Source organism: Aegilops tauschii, chromosome 2 (assembly GCF_002575655.3).
Source record: "Aegilops tauschii subsp. strangulata cultivar AL8/78 chromosome 2, Aet v6.0, whole genome shotgun sequence".
In the NCBI taxonomy this organism is placed as follows: Eukaryota; Viridiplantae; Streptophyta; class Magnoliopsida; order Poales; family Poaceae; genus Aegilops; species Aegilops tauschii.
The window spans coordinates 91,351,563-91,357,985 of NC_053036.3; positions in this window are offsets into that span (position 1 = coordinate 91,351,563).

The following is a 6,423-nucleotide window of genomic DNA, read 5'->3' on the forward strand; positions in this document are numbered from 1 at the left end:
CTCAAATGTGTCGCATCACAGCCATTCATTCAAACTACGTCGCACTCCTTCCAATTCACATCAAAGACGTCGCACAGGAGCTATTGGCCCGATGCATCAAACTACCAAGCAAGATTATTCGCAAACAAAAACACATATCACACAAAAAAACATATCAAGCTAGATTGCCGATGGGAGGGGGCTGATAGGTACAGTGAAAGCTACAGACCTACGGTATGCGAGGCTTCCTGACGGCCTTCACTGTCGCCGTCGTCGGGGCCTTCCGCTTCCTCACGCCGGCGGTGGTACGCTGTGAAATTAGAACACGCAGATTTCAACAAAATGGGTGGAGCGAATCCATCGAGGGGTACCCAGAGGGCGGCGACGAGACTGTACCGGCTGGGGGGCAGGGGGAGCGTCGGGGCCAACTATGGACGGACCTCCAGTGGCGGCGGTGTGTGGTTCCTCCATCGCCGGATTCGTCAGAGCAGGGTTGCCGCCGTCGGTGGCGAGGTCGGAATAGGTTTCCATCTTTTTTTGTGCGCGCATTTGGGGAACAGGAAGAGAGTTTTCCCTCGCTTCTGCGGTATTTCCCTCCATTTTTCTTGTTGATGGGCCGCTCGCGGTTGTGCCTAGGCTGCATTTCATTTCCATTTGCTGTTGGGCTCTCATCCCCACAGAGAAAGAAAAGAAGTCCACTCTCTTGACCGTAAGAAATAGGAGAAAAGTAAGGTGATGAAAACCATGTTCTTAAAAAAAGTGATGAGTTTTATAAAAACTTATATACATCAGAGGGGGTTCATAATATGGAAGAGGTCCTCCAGACAGTCCCGGTGAAGGTGACGCAAGCTATGAACACAATGTTGAACGCGCCATATGATAAGGAGGAGGTAAAACAGGGTCTGTTTCAGATGTTTCCGATAAAGGCCCCGGGGCCGGATGGCTTCCCCGCCCACTTTTTTCAGCGTCACTGGGATATTTGTGGTGATGAGGTTATGAGGGCAGTAATGAGCATCATCGATGGGACAGAATCAGCGGCCTGCATTAACGAGACGGTGCTGGTACTAATACCAAAAGTAAAAGATCCTACACTACACTCACAATTCCGACCGATTAGCTTATGCAATGTTCTGTACAAAATTGCATCGAAAGTGATATCTAACCGCTTAAAGCAAGTACTGCCAGAGACAATATCAGAGGAACAATCAGCTTTTGTACCAGGCCGTCTCATAACTGATAACATCATCGCTGCATATGAATGCTTGCATTTTATGAAGAGAAACAAAGAAAAGAAGAATCAGCACTGCGCTCTTAAGCTGGATATGATGAAGGCCTACGATAGAGTTGAATGGGCATATCTGAGGGCTATCATGTTAAAACTGGGCTTTACTAAAAGGTGGGTAAACATCATAATGGATATGGTAAGCTTGGTTAAATTTTCTGTGATGATGAATGGGAGGAAGCTGGAGCAGTTTTCACCTACACGAGGTATAAGACAAGGGGACCCTATATCCCCATACTTGTTCTTGATTGTAGCAGAGGGCCTATCGTGCCTATTGAAATCAAAAAGTGAGTCATCCAACCTTCATGGTTTAACTGTGGCACCTACGGCGCCGCCAATGAACCATTTGCTATTCGCGGATGATAGCCTGCTGTTTTTTAAGGCAAATAGTATGGGTTCTACGGAGGTGCATCAAGTCTTGGATATTTACTGTCAAGCTTCTGGACAACGCATAAACTATGACAAGTCTTCAATCTTCTTTAGCAAGGGAGTTTCTGATAATGTATGCCAGCAAGTTAAAATACTCCATGTACCCAATGAAACCTTGAATGAGAAATATCTTGGTATGCCCAGTGACATTGGTACTTCAAAGAATGGTGCCTTCAAATATTTGAAAGATAGACTATGGAGCAAAGTAAAAGGGTGGATAGAGAAAAACTTATCTATGGCAGGAAAGGAAGTGTTGGTCAAGGCAGTAGCACAAGTTGTTCCGGTATATTCAATGTCATGTTTTAAATTGCCAAGAGGCTTGTGTGAGCACTTGAATATGTTGATCCGGAAATTTTGGTGGGGTAGCAAGAATGGACAACGCAAGCCGAACTGGGTATCCTGGAAGGCAATGACAAAACCAAAAAACATGGGGGGGTTGGGTTTTAAAGATTTTGAACTTTCAATATGGCGATGCTAGCAAAGCAAGCATGGAGGATCTTGCAAAACCCAGAGTCCCTCAGTGCCCGTATCCTGAGGAGTGTTTATTTCCCCACAACGTCCTTCTTGGATGCTTCTCTCGGAAACCACCCTAGCCAAATTTGGCGGGCTGTCATAGAAGGTAAAGGAGTCTTGAAGCAGGGGCTGGTGAAACGGATCGGCAATGGAGAATCCACTAACATCTGGAACGATAATTGGCTGCCACGCACTGAAATGATGCGCCCATATGGGAGTAGGGTAGTGAACCCGCCTGCACAAGTCTCAGATCTGATTGATGCTACCACTGCTGCATGGGATAGAGAGAGGGTTGCACAAGTGTTTCTGCCAATGGATGTCCCAATTGTGCTGGGTATACCTCTCTGTACAAGAAATGTTGCCGATTTCTGGTCTTGGTACTATGAAAAAACTGGAGTCTTCACGGTCCGTTCTGCTTACTCCATGCTCGTCTCTACTAGGCAGAGGAGAGAGGCTTGGCTGGAGGAAACAGCTGGATCTTCGAGCGTTCACTCGGAGGGTACATCCTGGAAGTATTTGTGGAAAGTCCAAGTACTGGACAAAGTCCGGATGTTCTTGTGGAGACTTGCAAGGCAGTCTTTTCCTACAGAGGATGTTCGATCTCACAGAAATATGTCTACAACTACCTCATGTGGCTTGTGTGGTGCGCCGGATTCTTGGCGTCACTCATTGTTAGAGTGCACCTCGGCGAGATGTGTCTGGGCCTTAGCAGAGGAAGAGATAGCTGAACACCTGAGTGCTTCAACTGAGTCGAATGCCAAACTTTGGCTTTTCTCCATGATGGAGTTGTTACCGCATGTATCTTTTGTCAAACTGTCAGTAACTCTATGGGCAATTTGGTGGGCTCGACGACAAGCTATCCACGAGGGAATTTTCCAAAGCCCTTACTCCACCCATGATTTTGTTCAGAGATTTATAAGTGAGCTTCAGAGCTTGGAAGCCCGCAAGCCAATAGGTAATACTGGAGTAACAAGGCAACCCAACGCTGCACCTAGCGCCCGGCCGAAGGCGTCGCCTGCGGGCTTTGCCAAGATTCATGTAGACGCCGGTGTGGTGCGGTTCATCAGCAGCTATACATAGAGATGATGAGGGAAATTACTTGGGCAGCTCAGCCCTGGTGATTCCAGGGGTCGTGGATGCAGCGACACTGGAAGCTATCGCTTGTCGGGAGGCACTGTCTTTGGCTAAAGACTTGCACATCTAGGATTTCGTCATAGCGTCAGATTCCAAGCAGGTGATCAATGATATTAACAAGGGTTATAAGGGCAAGTATGGAGCAATCATATCAGAAATAAGCTTACGAGCTTCTGCTTTTAATTGTACTTTCGTTTTCGAGGGCCGGGCGTTGAATAGCGATGCTCACAATATAGCTAGATCCTCTCTTTCTCTTCAGGAGGGGCGCCATATTTGGCTTGTTCATCCCCATGCAAATTGTATCCCACAAACTGTGGTTTATGATTAATAAAGTTTGCTTTACCCCAAAAAAAGTGATGAAAACCATGTTATTTTTTTTGCGGTTGATGAAAACCATGTTACAGTGGAACACAAGTTCAAAAATCGAAATCATTTGGGAGGTTCGTTTTTTTTCCAGCAATGAACATTGTTGAGGAAATTGTTAATTGGTAGCTGCTCAGTTGGCCGGTGAGTAGAGGATTAATAGGCTAATCAGCAAGTTAATCCATTAATCGAATGATTTATCAGTTTATCAACTACCCGGTGACCTTACGAGTAGGGATTAATCAACAAGTTAACTAGTTAATCGGACGAATTCTTGAACATGGGCAATGAATAGTGAGAAAAAGTAAATCACCACTATTCTTGCAAAAACTTTTTTCCTTACAAAGCTCTCAAATGAATATGGGTTTTACTCTTAAATTTCTCCATATACTTGGTACAAAATTGAATAAGTTTGACTTAGGAAAAAACTAGAACATCAAATAATTGGAACTGAAGAAGTATAATGGAAGATCCTAAGTGTCGTAATATAATCATGTAATCCAAGACACCACTTTAACAAAAACGTTGGATTTTCCTGCCCCTAAAATATGTTATTTATTTTCCTATCATTGTCATGGATACAAAAATCCAAATACCCCGCAAAAACATATCCTTCTGAGTAAGGGTACGATGTGTACTACCTTAAAAAATGGTATGACTCCACTGCGCGAAAGCCTACTAGTTATCTTTAGTTCTCAAGGGAAGTCATCACTGATGTTAAAACAGTTGAAGAGTGCTCACAATACATGAAAAAATAGTGCTAGCAGCAAAATAAAATTAACTTTTTTTTTGAAAAAAGAGGGATACCACCACGGGGCTCTGCATTCATTGTAAACATGGGCATGGGTGGCCCAGCCCGATAGGCCCAATTCGAAGCCCGATGTTCGGGCCGGGCTCGGGCCTCACTTTCCAGCCCGCAGCCCGGCCTGAAGCCCGAAAAATGCCCGTCAAAACATGATTTTCCGAGTTTTTTATATAAATATAGGCATAGTATTATAGTATTAATCCCCGAAAATAGTTATTTTATTATTTAAAATACAAAAAGTAGTCATTTCCCAGGCTACGGGCCGGGCCGGGCACGGGCCTCACTTTCCAGCCCGCAGCCCAAAAAGCCAGACGAAACTTAATTTTCAAGTTTTTATATATAAATATAAGCATAGTATTATAGTATTAATCCCCGAAAAAAGTTATTTTATTATTTTAAATATGAAAAGTAGTCATTTCCCAGGCTACGAGCCTGCCCCGGGCTTGGGACTCTGGGGTCGGGCTTTTTGAAACCCGACCAGGCCCGGAAATGCCGAGGTCTAATTCATTGACACATGCAACCATCAAAAACGAATTAACTAACATCAAAGTCATTCAGCTCCATGCTATTTATCCATTTCTCTGAGGTGAAAGTGATTTTGTTCATGTAGCGGACATGGTTATTGCAACTCAAGAATAGTTGGTTTATTTGTTAATTAATTATTAAAGGACTTATGTAGTTAGATGAAGTTAATAATAGAGTTAATTACACTTTTGATACATAAACTTACACTCGATGTACAGATTCATGCATAAACTTGAAAATGACTCAAATCGGCCCTACAACTTGTGTTTTCGGGTACGTTTGAGTACATTTCCGTCATTGCTGTTAACTTTTCGTTAAACACTACACCCCAGCTGGCCCACGCTAAATACATGCATATGGGTCCTACCTGTAGTAGCAAAGAAGGAAATAGATAATAAAAATAAACACACCCAGAAGGATTCGAACTCTTGACGTCACACCATACGCACGAAGCTTTATACAGAAAAATAATTGTTTTGAAGGTACTACACACTGCACGGGAATGCGAAAATGGTTTTTTTCTTGACTTTGGTTTTTTGTAGGAAGGACCGAACACCCAGTTCTCGGAAAATCTTGCATTTTTTGGTATTTTTCGTTCAAAAATTTTGAATTCAAAGATTATAAGTTTATGTACAATGGAGCATCAACGTATTCTTCCGGTTTGCATCAACAATGTTTTTGGGTTTTTGAATTCAAAATTGACAATGGGGGTTGCATTAACATATTTGTTCAGTTTTTGAATTCGGACTTTGTTTGAAAATTTTGAAAGAAAAAATGCCAAAAACTTCAAGTTTTTCCGGAAAACGGGTTTTTTGTCCCACCCGAAGAAAACCGAGATTGAGAAAAAGAAACTTATTCAAATCCCCGGGCAGTGTGTAATGGCTTCAAATCAATTGTTCTGCTAGACTTTATAGACTGTCGCTCATGGTAACAAAAATCACATGTGGCGCTGTGGCTACCACTTGTTGTTTACAGTGTAATGTCGCGTGTTTGAATCAATCTGGTTGGGCGCTGGCATGTAATATTTAGCGAAGAGTTAACGGTAACAACAGAAATGGTAGTCAAACGTATCCGAAACACAAAGTTATAGGGGATATTTGTTTCATTTTTCAAGTTTATGTATAAATCAGTACATCGAGTGCACGTTTATGTACCAAAAGTGTAATTAACTCTAAATAATATGTGTCTTGAACGCCAAAGAAAACACTATCAAGGAGAAATGTTCCTTTTATGAACTCTGATGTGCATTTGTCTTTCTTGTTTTCTTTCCTATGAGAGCGTTTTCTTTGAGTGTTTTCCAAATTTGTGGTTACCAGATGCCACTTTGTCCATATCAAGCTTGGCTAAGGGTTGTAACACTATTTTCTTACTCCCTCAGTTTTTTTATATTAGG